We start from the raw sequence: 13,443 nt of genomic DNA, 5'->3' as shown, positions 1-13,443 counted from the left end.
CAGGACAGCACAAAACAATGTGGTATATAATGAATGGTATGGGAGAGCACAGATGTTCAGGAAAGCTCAAATCTTGGGTGGGGACTTGTAATTATGTAGAAAATAATTCTAGTTTATGGCTAAGTTAGTGGCATTTGAAAAAAATCATTTTCTGCTTCTTGATTTTCCCTAATTTCACTATTCATTAAGGTTTCTACCTTTGATTACGGGAAGGCAGTAGAGGTGAAATTCACACACCTTTGTTAGTTATTAACAGCTTTAATGAAAGAAGAAGAAATTGAAGAGAATTACTGATGAGGTTTGTAGATGAACCACAAAAATATATTTATTAATTCCCCCTTTCATTTATAAACAATTGATTTTGATTTATAATTCTGGACAGCTGTTTTTTGGTCATTTGTACATCAATGAAAAACTTGTAAACTGCTAAAGAATATTTCACCTATTGCTTAGCAGCATAAAGTTAAATAATACAAATTATATTAAAATATAATACAAAAATAATACTACACACAATAAAATAAAATAGGTAAGTAACAGACATAGTTAAGTTCAAACCAAATGGGCAGAAGTAACTATAGTGGAGTCCAAAATATGCTTCTAAGGGAAGCATTATAACTTAGTCATTCCTGACAAGAAACTAATATGGATTTTGAACTGTATGCTGTGTATAAAGAGCAGGTGGAACAGAGGGAACAGAATTTTAAGATGTTGCAGGAATATATGGAATTCATTTTTGTACAAAAATCATAGGTAATCTCACTATCTAGAGATAATCAGTTCTAAATATTCTGATGACTGTCTATCTACCTACCTACCTACCTATCTGGATGTGTGAACATATATTTATAAACTAGACTTTTAAAATAAATTTAGGACTATATTAGCATACTATCTATGATCTATTTAATCAGTTGATAGTGTTATTTTCCATCTCATTAAATAATCTACAACATAATTAAAAATGAATTACAGCATATGACATTGTTTGAATATATAATTATTATTTGTATTTCAAATTATATCATATTTAATTTATATAACATATAGTTAATGTTATATAACATTCTATTATTTATATTTAAACATATTTAAATTACTTCAAATTATTGAATGTTTTATTTTTAAATATTTTAGTTGCTTTCAATTTTTCATCTCATTGTAATCTTATGTATGTTGCCAAATATTTTCAGTTATCTATTCATACACTTAGAATAATTTCCTAGGATATAACTGCTGAAGCAAAGAAGGAAAAATATGTAATTTTTTTCTGTGAGTTTCATAATTTTAGCTCTTACATTTAGGTTTTTGATTCATTTTGAATTAAATTTTATACATGGTATAAAATAGAGGTCCAACTGCATTCCTTTGCATGTGGCTGTTCAATTGTCCCAGCACCATTTGTTAAAAGACCTGACTTTCATTCATTGAATGGTCTTGACACCCTTGTCAAAACTCAATGTCTATATACTGTTACTAGTCTTTTATATCTTTTTTTACACTTACGTTGAGATATAATTAACGTGACATTGTGTAAGTTTAAGATGTACCATGAATTAATTTGATATATTATGTATCACAAAATGATCACTGCCATAGAATTAGCTAACACTTTCATCCTGTTACATAATTGTTTTTTTGGTGGTGAGAACATTTAAGATCTACTCCCTTAGCAACTTTCAAGTATATATTATTAGCTATAATCAACATTAGTACCTTAGACCACTGGAATTTATTCTTATACCTGGAACATTGTGTCCTTTGATTAATTCCTCCCCATTTCCCCCACCATCTAGGCCATGGCAACTACCATTCTACTCTGTTTCCATGAGTTTGGCTTTTTTAGATTCCACATGTAAGTGATATTATACAGTATTTGTCTTTCTCTTTCTGACTGATTTTACTTAGCATAAATGCCTCAAGGTTCATCCAAGTTGTCACAAATGGTAGAAGTTCCTTGATTCTCATGGCTCAATACTATTGTATTGTGTATAAATGTGACACTTTATCCATGCATCCATCAGTAGATACTTAGGCTGTTTCCATATCTTGGCCATTGTGAATAATCTAGAGTGAACATGGAGGTACAAATAAACCTTTGAGATCCTGTTTTCTTTGGATATATACCCAGAAGTGAGATTGCTGGATCATACGGGATTTCTAGTTTTAATTTTTTGAGGAAGCTCCACACTGTTGTCCATAATAGCTGTGCTAATTTATATTCCCACCAACAGTTCACAAGGGCTCCCTTTTCTCCACATCCTCACCAATACTTGTTTTCTCTTGTATTTTTGATGGTGGCCATTCTAATGGGTGTGAGATAATATCTCATTGTGGTTTTGATTTGATTTGCAATTCCCTGATGATTAGTGATGTTGAGCACCTTTTCATGTATCTGTTGGCCATTTGTATGTCTTCTTTGGAAAAACGTCTATTCAGTTCTTCTGCCCATTTTTTAACTGAGTCTTTTGTTTTTGTTTTTTTGTTATTGAATTGCATGATTTCTTTATATATTTTGGATGTTAACCTCTTATCTTATATATGATTTGCAATATTTTCTCCCATTCCATAGGCTGCCTTTTCATTTTGTTGATGGTTTCTTTTGCTGTGCAGAAGCTTTTTAGTTTGAGGCAGTCCTACTTATTTTGTCTTTGTTTTTGTAGCTTGTGCTCTGGGTGTTGTATCTAAAAAATCACTGCCAAGACCAACATGAAGCAGTTTCTCCTGTTTTCTTCTGGAGGTTATATGACTTTAAGTCTTATGTTTAAGTCTTTAATCCATTTTGAGTTAATTATTGTGAGTGGTATAAGGCAGAGGTTAAATTTCATCCTTTTGCATATAGTTATTCAGTTTTCTCAACACCATCTATTGAAGAGACCATCCTTTCCCCACTGAGTATTTTTGGCTCCCTTGTCAAATATTAGTTGACCTTTATAAGTGAGAGTATATTTCTCTCTTTTAAACTGAATTTGTAGCTTTTCCTTATTTCTATTAAGATGTTTTGATTTTTCTCATGGATTTATAAGAACACTTTTTAACTCCTACATTATCATCTACTTTATCAGATATTTAGAAGCAGTACAGATGGTGGTTGCGGTGGAAACAATTTGTTGTCCACCTAAATCTGTTCTCCCTTTCTTCCTGGGCATATGGTGGGACTGGACTTCCTAGCTGCCCCTGCTGTTAGGTATGGCCAAGTGACTAAGTTCTCTCTAGTACAATGTGAGCAGGAGTAATAATATGCCACTTTCAGTACTAGGTCTTAAGAGAATGGTATGTCTTTTCCATGTTCTCTTTCCTCTACCCACTGGGTAGAATACAAATAAGTTATGAGGCAGGTTTGGTTAAGCTGCTGATTTGAGAAAATGATAGAGCCATTTTGCTACTTGGATAGTTGAATAATTTCATGAGGTAGAACCTACTTTCTATTGTGAATTACTGGATGAGAAATAATTAGTATCTACCTTGTTAGAGACATTACATTTTGGGTCTCTATTTTAGTTATTTAGTCTTTATCCTAATTAATACAGAATTAGTATGTTGTAGTGGGATGTTACTGTAACAAAGAAACTAATATAGGTAGCATCTGCTAAGCGGCAGAATAGCAAGCAGTGAGGAAACAGATGCTGCGTATTGTTATACCATGGCAAAACATCAGGTGATATTGTTGCCTGTGATAACATGGACAGCAGATCGGGGTTATAGATCATTCAGTTCTAGGACAGTTTCTCAATCTTGGCACTTTGACTTATATGTAAAGCACTTCACTACAAGGCTTGGCACCTAGCTCAGTATTACCTATCATTATTATTGTATGACACATTTTAAATTATTGGGACTGTCAAATCTATCTGGCGATTTCCATATAGTGTCTACCTTTGCTAGAATACTTAAAAAAATCTCCTCACACCAAGATCAGATAAGTCTTCACTCGTGTTTTTCTCTATTACATTTATCTTTCATAAATCTAAAATTTGGCCTGGTATTACATAGGGATCAAAAAAATTTTTTTTCTAGAGAGCCTCAACATCAGTACCTTTATAATCTGTTATTTTCCCACTGATATGAAATCTACCTTTTCAGAGTTTGTTTATAAGTTCTTAACATCTAACTGAGATCAATCATGCTTGCTGAGGAAATGAGGCTACAGTTCATCAGGACAGCAGATTAAGTTCTTACCCCATAAAGCTAAGGGAAAATTCTATTTGACAGAACACTATAAAAAACATATTCTTTCACTTAAAAGATAACTTTCTGAAACTACATGTTGATGGCACTCTCAATAGGCACACTTTAGAGCATTTTTATTTTTGGTAAGAAACAAACAAAAAAATCCCTAAATCTTTATGGTATGTCTGCACATGTCTTACCAAACGAAGATAAAGTTAGGGAGGAAGAGCACCCATTAGTTTAACGCTTGGAAACTCCCTAGATACTTTCATTTATATTGGTTTTGCTTGGTCACTCACGTAAAGTAACTCTCTCTTCCCTATTTTAATGTCAGAAAGCTATACGACGTTTGTAACGGAAAACACTAATCTAATATTAGCCTTCAGTACTTTTAGAGCAAAAACAATTCCATATACTTTTTGTTAATTTGTGTTCACCAACTTCAGCTATTCTGGTATGAAAATTAGGTTAGATACATAAGATTTTATTAATATAGCTAATATATTAAGTTATGTTGATAAGTGGAAGATAAGGGAAAGAGTATCACACATAAGTGATAATATACAGTATTTGTCTTTTCTCTGACTTATTTCACTAAACACAATACCCTCGAGGTCTATACACACTGTTGCAAATGGCAGAATTTCATTCTTTTTATGGCTGAGTAATATTGCATTGTGTGTGTGTGTTTGTGTATGTGTGTGTGTGTGTATTCTTTATGTTCTTTATGTCTGCTGATGAACACTTAGGTTATGTTCTATATCTTGGGCATCATAAATAATGCTGCTATGAACACTGGGATGCGTATCTTTTTTTGAATTAGTATTTTCATTTTCTTTGGATATATACCCAGCAGTGGAAATGCTAGATCATAAGGTAGCTCTATTTTTAGTTTGTTGAGGAACCTTCAAAATGTTTTCCATAGTGGCTGCACCAATTTACATTTCCATTAACGGTGTACTAGGGTTCCCTTTTCTCCAGATCCTTGCCAACACTTGTTATTTGTGGTCTTTTTCATGATAGCCATTTGACAGGTATGAGGTGATATCTCACTGTGGTTATGATTTACATTTCTCTTTCTCTGATGATTAGCAATGCTGAGCATCTTTTTTCATGTGCCTATTGGCCGTCTGTGTATCTTCTTTGGAAAAATGTCTATTCAGGTCTTCTGCTCATTTTTAAATAAGATTCTTTTTTGGCATTAAGTTGTATGAGCTGTTTAGATATTTTGGATATTGGTCATATCATTTGCAAATATTTTTTCCCATTTAATAGGTTGTATTTTCATTTTGTCCATGGTTTCCTTTGCTGTGCAAAGCTTTTAAGTTTAATTAAGTTCTGTTTGTTTATTTATGCTTTTGTTTCTTTTGCCTTAGGAGGCAGATCCAAAAAATGTTGCTGTGATTTATGTCAAAGAGTGTTCTGCTTATGTTCTCTTTTACGAGTTTTATGGTTTCAGGTCTTACATTTAGGTTTTTAATCCACTTTGAGTTTATTTTTGTATATAGTGTTAGAGAACGTTCTAATTTCATTCTTTGACATGTAGCTGTCCAGTTTTCCCAGCACCACTTACTGAAGAGATTGTCTTTGTTTCCATTGTATATTCTTACCTCCTTATGTCACAGATTGACCATATGACCATATGTGTGTGGGTTTATTTCTGGGCTCTCTATTCTGTTCTCTCTACACTGATCTATGTGCCAATTTCTGTACCAGTACCATGCTGTTGGGACTACTGTAGCTTTGTAAAACAGTTTGAAGTGAGGGAGCATGATACCTCCAGCTTTTTCTTTTTTTCTCAAGATTGCTTTGGCTCCTTATTTATTGTTGACCCTTTATCCAAAGACATCCAATTAAGCTCTTAAGGCAGAATATTCAATTGCCTGTTGATCCTGTCCGTAGGAGGGTGTAAACAATAGATCACCATGATCTGATTTACATTTTTAAGAAATTACTTTGAAAAAGTCTAGAATGAAGATCATCTAGGGAAAGCTTAGAATTCCATTAAAAAATTCTGTTTTAGAACTATTGTTTCCAAATTATGTTTCAAGGAACCCTAGCACTCAGCATGATGCCTCAGGAACCAAGGAAAAGAAGTAGAGGATGACTATGCAAGTATGTCATATGGGGAAAGAGGCTCACAAGCTCTAACCAATCAGCTTCCCTTTTATCTGTTTTGCATATAAGAATTCCATGTAGGTGTTTGTAGTAGTTCAAATGCTAAAAACATTTAAAAATCACTGCTTTAGAAGTTTGGTAAAAATAGGTAAGAAGTATCCTAATTTTCTCTTTTTGTGTCACAGGAAGCCAACCATAATATAAACCAATAATATCAGGGGAAAGGATCTATTATCACCTCATATTCTATATATCCTTTAAAGGCTGCTCCAGAGATTAATAACCTTTTTATTTCTGGCTTACTATTATTATGAATCATGGCCAATTCATTTCTATTTGAACACCATGCCTATCACCTAATGTACACTCAAATACTTGCTGAGTTTAATATGACATACAAACAATGTTAAAAGGTATAATAAAAAGTGCTGTAACACAATCTAGCACTCTTTGGTAAAGCTGCTAATTGATACCACTCCTAGGTATGTCCCCTTAAGAAATTCTTGCATTAATACACCAAGAGACATGTACAAGAATGTTGATGGCAGCATTGCTTATAAGAGTAAAACAGAAACAACTAACAATTCAATTAAGAAAATGGATAAGCAATTCATGATATATAGACAAATACTAAATAGCAAAATGATAAGAAACTCAAGTCAAAAATCCATACTGATGAATTTCAACAAATAAAATGTCTAGTGGGAAAAAAGTAAGTTGCAGAATATTACAGGGTACAATACCACCTAAGACAATACAATATATTGTCAGTGGTGGTTGCAATGTGGTGCATGAGAGAGATGTTTGGGAGTAGTCACACTGGAGGCTTCCATTTTACTAGTAGTGTTTCATTTCTGAAGCTGAGCTGTGAGATAATGGGTATTCATTTAATTATTCTTTGAATGTATTTATAGATTTAGAAAATTTCATATATAGTTTTGAAAGTTCTATACCAAGAGTTGGCAACTAAGACCTGTAGGCCAAATCCAGCCTAACATTTATTTTTATAAATAAAGTTTTACTGGAACACAGCCATTCAGTACTGGACTGTACTACAACATCAGAGTTGAGTGGCTGTGACAGAAAAGCCTAAAGTATTTACTATGAGTCCCTTTACAGAAAATGTCTGCCAACCCTTTGTTCAATTTCAAAGTATAGAGTGAAAATGACAGAGCAATTAATTCTGAAATAACACAAAAATAATCACGGCTGTGGTTTCTGGGGGAAAAGATCAGCAGGGTTACTGACAGCCAGATAAAGGAGGATGGGAGAGAAACAAGTAAAAACTAAACAAGCTGTAGACCACTTCTGTCCAACAAAACTTTCTGTGATGATGGAAATATTCTATATCTACACCATTCTATATGGTAGCCACTAGCCACATCGCTTTTGAGCACTTGAAATGTGGCTACTATGATGGAAGAACAGAATTTTAAATTTTATTTATTTTTAATTATTTTAAATAGTCACATATACTTAAGGACTACCACATTTGACAGTATACCTTTAGAGCTTTGAAAGCTAGATGGACAGCAGGTGTCACCCGAAACCTAGGCTGGGGTGCTTATTCAAGGAAACAATGGGAAACAAAAGAGTTGCCTCTAGTTTATAAAGTTTCAGTCACTGATGGAAAGGTAAATACATGGATAACTGTAAGGGCAAGTTTACATACAGATTTGAGAATCATATACTATTAATAAAAACTAGGCCAAATGATTACTCTCTCCAAGAAAGAGTATGTAAAGTAAGAGAAGCAGAGAGCCAATCTTGAGATTTGGGGACTTTCATGCTAATTTGTTAAGTGAACCAGCAATACTAGATGAATCAGAAGGACAACAGCTAGAGTGATGGCAGGGAAACCAGAAGAATTATGACTGAAAATCAAAAAGATAAGAGTTACAAATCTTATATGAGAATAAAGGAGACTTTTGGAATAATTAGTGCTTAGCCAGAAAAGCCTTAAAAATAAGGGACTTGGATACTAATAATGAATTTATCTTCATTTAACCAAGACAAATGTCTATAAAAGATATGTTATATTTTCTATATTTGTATCACATATAAAGATGTTCACCTTTTATTATGTTGTCCAGTTATCAACTATGCCACATATGTTCAGCTCCACAATAAATATTTATCTAGAAAAGCAGTCCTAGTATTAAGCACTCAGCATAATGCCTCAGGAACCAAGTATTAAGTATTCAAGTCTTTCATTAGTTTGACATTTATTTCTTTTTATACTATGGCATATTGTACTTCATCCTTCCTCATCCAAAACCACTAAGAAAATATTCCACAAACTTCTAAAAGTTAAAATATCAGTTTATATATTGGACAAAAAAATGCTACAGAAAAGGAACTTTTTGAGGAACAAACTACCGTACTTCCCAGCAGTCAGATGATTGCTTTCTATAGCTTTTATGAAATCAGTTGTCTGGTTTCCATGGCTTAGCAGTAGCTTTTGTTTGTTTGTTTTAGTTTGGAGTTCAAAAAAACCTGCCTATACAGACACAGAGTAATATATATTTAGTATCTGCTCTAATCAGTACTGGCATAAAGAATACAAAATACCCCTCAGGGAATCTGTCTAAATACCTTTATTTAAATACTGACATGATCTTACTTTTTAGAATAATTAGAACAGGGGAGAATTTGCAATTTTCAATTGTTAATTTTATTTTACACTTCTCTCAGAATTTATGACATTCACAGTGTGCTACTGCTTATTATACTAAACTTCACTATCAAGAAGATGAACACAGTATGAAATGTGGGAAAGAATACAGGCTTTGAAGTTAGAGACCTTGATTTAAGTCTTGGCTATTATACATATCTACTGAACTGCACTGAGCCTCCACTATCTGACTTGTAAAAAAGGAGTAATGATATTTACCTTAAGGGATGTTATAAAAACTAAATGCAAAAATGTATTTTAAGGTAACTAGACAGAGAATTTAGCAATGTTAGATACTGAAACAGTTGCTCCACTCTCACTCCCAAGCCTTCGACATCTCTTCTACACTCCCCCTCTTCACCCCTAAAAAATAAGATTTATTTAAAATATAATAATAGAATTTCTGTTATTTAATAGGATAATATATAACTTGTACACTAAGCTTAAAAATTAACAAAAATACTTCATTATTTCATTCACTCCTCACAGAAGCCAAAGAAGGTAAGACAGTGTAGGATTATCCTACATTTAACAAGGGAAGAGGAAATAAGTCCAACAAGCTGATGTCATATAAAGAGCTAATGGCACCAGCTCTGACAGCAGAGAGACATGTCAGAGTTGAATCCAGGCTTTATCATAATTTCCTCATTTGTAAAATGGGGATGATTCATTCTGCAAGGATTAAAATGAGACTGATTGTTTATTCATTCATTCATTCATTCATTCATCAATAAGTATTAATTTACAAATATTTAGCACATATTAGGAATCATACACTACTAAGTAGCAAGGATGAAGTCTCAAGTGATACAGATACAATCACTGTCTTCAAGGAATATACAGTTAAGTGAGAGATAAGGCATTATCATGTAATCACACTGATACAGGTAAAACTACAACCATGTTAAGTACTTCAAAGATGAGATAAGTCATTTTATGAGACCATCAGACTGCGTGGGAGATTTAACTGGATTAAGGAGATCATGAAAGCCTTCCTCAGAAAACAACACAAGGGAAGTGAAGAAATGATGAAGGGAGCAAAGAAGGAGTTTTCACCATCTCACAAGAAGAGATTTAAGGATACTGAATTAACAGTTTCCCCTACAAATGATCCACCAGAATATCCTATAGTGAAACTCAAAGTTGACAAGTCCCACCCACAGGCTAAAAGAGAGACTATTCAAGGAAAAGAAAACTTTAAAATAAATTCTATTACTGAGACCATCAGAATTAAAAAGAGAAGATAAAGCACAAAACCTGTTATGAAAAAGGAACATTCAGGGAACAAACGGATACTAAAACCATGTAGAAAAAATTAAAAACTTAATAAAAGAATTGAACTATAAGGCTGAAGAAGTGTCCCAGACAGTAGAGCATAATGTCAAGGGACAATAATAGAAAAAAATAAACTTAAAGAACTAGGCCAGGAGATTCAACATCTTAATAAAAGAAGTACCAGAAAGAAAAAACAAGAGGGAAGAATTAATCAAGAATCAAAAGACATACTGAGAATATTTCAAAAGCTTCTAAAAAGAAAAAAACACTAGATCAGATATGCAGAATAAAGAATACTTACATAGGAAACAAGAAAACAAGGAGAATTGTCTTTAACATTTGAATAAAAATTATTTTCAACCTTTAATTCTACACCCAAGTATGAGCACAGAAAAATGAAAATTTCCTAAACAGTATCTCGAAAAACTTACCTCCCATGCACATTCTCTCAAGAAAGTATTGGAGGATGTACTCCACCAAAAAAACAGAGTAGGCCAGGAAAGAAGAAGAGAAGACATGATACAGACAACTGGAGATTCATCATAGGAAAGAGGCAAAGGAAGATCTGAGAATTACTGCATTATAAGGAATGGCAAGCGGCAATTAGATTAGAGGGGTGTGACAAGACAGACGAACATAAGGAGGGCTGTCATCACTAAGATTCCATCACTAAGACATCTTTGGAGGAGTCTTGAAGAGAGAGATGAAGCCTGTAATGGAACATTAATGGCTTCTGTTTTCTCTGAAAATTACGAAGAAAAACTCCTTGCTAAGTATGAAAGAGAAGGGGTAAGTCTGAGTCTTGAGAAGGGAAAAAGTTGAAAAATTATTGAAAATAGAGAAAGTTAACCAGGTAAATACAGTAGGATACCTGAGCAGTGTTGAGGGTCCATTTGATACCGGTTCCATATTAATTTATGATCATTAATCTGCTCTGTTGAAAGATTTTCTTTAACAGTGCTTGGCTACTTAGATGCAGGTAAAGAGAGAGTGGTTGGGATTTCATTTCATTTCATTTTATTTCATTTTATTTCCAGGCTAGAGTGTAATTTAAATAATGAACTATACACTCTAACCAGGATAAAGAAGAAAATGAGTAAGGATAATATGCCTAAAGTGATTAGGATAATGCTAGGATAGTATCAAGCAATCCAAAAAAAAAAAAAAAGATAGCTGTTATTATTACTCACCACTGTCCACTGGCAGTAAGTGATTTCATTATTCTAATTTGTAATCATTTCTATATATCTCTCTCTTTGACCAGATTGAGCTCTTTGATGATAAGGAGAGTGTCTTGCTCATTTTTGCTTCTTCCCAAAGCCTAGCACAGTAGCTACCACACTATCAGTGACTATTAAATGTATAAGATTAAATCAATGACTCAAATCTCCTGCTTCCAAGCTACTACCTAATTTAAATAAAAAAAAAAGATTCTCTTTAGAACATTATAACCTTAACAAAAATCTAGGAAACAGACCTTACCAAAAGAGATACTAAAGGCCACTGTCAATTGTATGATAGAAGTTTACTGAGTAGCTAACATCATGATATATATATATTTTTTGATTCACATACAGCTAACATTATGATTGATGGGAGTTTTCCAATAGTGCAGACTACAGAATTTGCATGAGGAAAAAATGAATTAACACATTCAACATGAAAACTGAAAATACATTTTCCTATTTTTAATGGACACGAGGGACTCTTGCCTCTATTTTTGAAACCATTTAAGTACCCTATAATGTTTCATGAAACAAGTAACCTGAACCATAAGCTACCCAATGATGGCCAAATATCTATGTGCATGAGAACTTCAAAGAAAATTTAAGGTTACATATTCTAAGAGCCCATTAACCTCCTTATTGCTTCTGTCAGGGGGCAGATCTCCCAAATAAGACTGAATCTTTCCCAGTTTAAAAAAGGTCATAGGATTTTAGCTAAGAGATCTTTTTTGGCTGTGGATTCAATTTAAAAAGTACAAAGATTTTATTTTTGCTCCCGTTTAAACTAATGTTCATTTTAAAGCATTCAAAGGGGAAAAACACAGTTAACAGCTTTGATTTAATAGCAGACAGTAAATGGGAAATTACAAACTTAAATGCAAGCTATACTAAAAATCTTCTTTAATAAACAAGTTGTTCAAAACTGAGTATGTATATTTCCCTGAAGAAACTATGTTATTATAAGAGGCCAAGTCTCCAGTTGGTCTTTGTAAGTCTGAAGCACTATGTAACACCTAATAAGATACTGAAGTGCCTAAACCTCTAGGGCCAACATTTTATGGGAAAATGTAATGCAGACTTCTCGTCTGGGATGTCAAAACAATCCCTTGGCTCTCTCACCACCATGTATTCTAACCAGCAGATGTCAGAAGAGCATAGAAGCCAGGAAAAGGGGATTTCAGATAGTAAACAGAAGGGAAATAAAAGGTTTTTCAGCAGGATACTTCTTAGTTCAGTTTTACTCTCTCCATCCCTCAGTTTTTCCTTAAAGGTTTGAAAATGTTCTGTCTTTACTGTAAGGAAAGAACCTGAAGTTTCTGGAAAGTCTATCTCTTTCCCAGAGCCACTATAGAAAAAAAGTGTCCACTCCTGCTGCACCCCTATTCTCAACATCGCTGATTTGCAAACAAGCAATTCAGTGAAAGCAATGTGTTTGATAGTCATTAAGAACAATACATTTGAGAGGGATGGGTTGAAAATAAAGGAGACAGAATAACCAAATGTTTGGGTCCTTGAGACCACAGAAAATGAGATTCACTTCAAAGCAGAACTTGTCTACCAGCAATGAGGAGAAACCTGGCAGCAGGTTAAAAAGGTTTTCTTCCCTTTCACCCCTTCTCCTTTACTTGAGTGAAAGTTAAAGATATCTATAGGCGTACAAACAAGGGTAGACCAAGATCAAGTTTGGACATACAAGAACTATAACCCAATCTACCTACATTTTATAGCAATACCCAGGGTAGAGATATATTCATATAACTACTAATTATATTTTCTCTTCTTTTACCCACAGGCACCTCAAAATCATAAAATATTAATGTACAAGTTTACTTATCAATTAAAGATAATATGATAAAATTTTAAGAATATAAGCTTTTAAAAATAATCATACATTAATAATCACTATACAGTAAATATCTCCTACTGCTAGGGAATAATAGAATCTTTTACTGTGGTTTGGCTTTAAACATTTTCTTATAC

At 33.3% G+C, this 13,443-nt stretch overlaps 1 protein-coding gene across 2 annotated transcripts in view; it reads right to left on the bottom strand.

The window, feature by feature from the left end:
* The window catches only part of FCHSD2 (FCH and double SH3 domains 2), a 197,332-nt gene that overhangs the window by 94,838 nt on the left and 89,051 nt on the right, over positions 1-13,443 (bottom strand). The gene's annotated exons all lie outside the window — the stretch shown is intronic.

The sequence above is a fragment of the Vicugna pacos genome, chromosome 10 (genome assembly GCF_048564905.1).
Source record: "Vicugna pacos chromosome 10, VicPac4, whole genome shotgun sequence".
Lineage (NCBI taxonomy): Eukaryota > Metazoa > Chordata > Mammalia > Artiodactyla > Camelidae > Vicugna > Vicugna pacos.
Note: the sequence above shows the minus strand (reverse complement) of the source record. Positions and strands in the feature narration are given on the sequence as shown.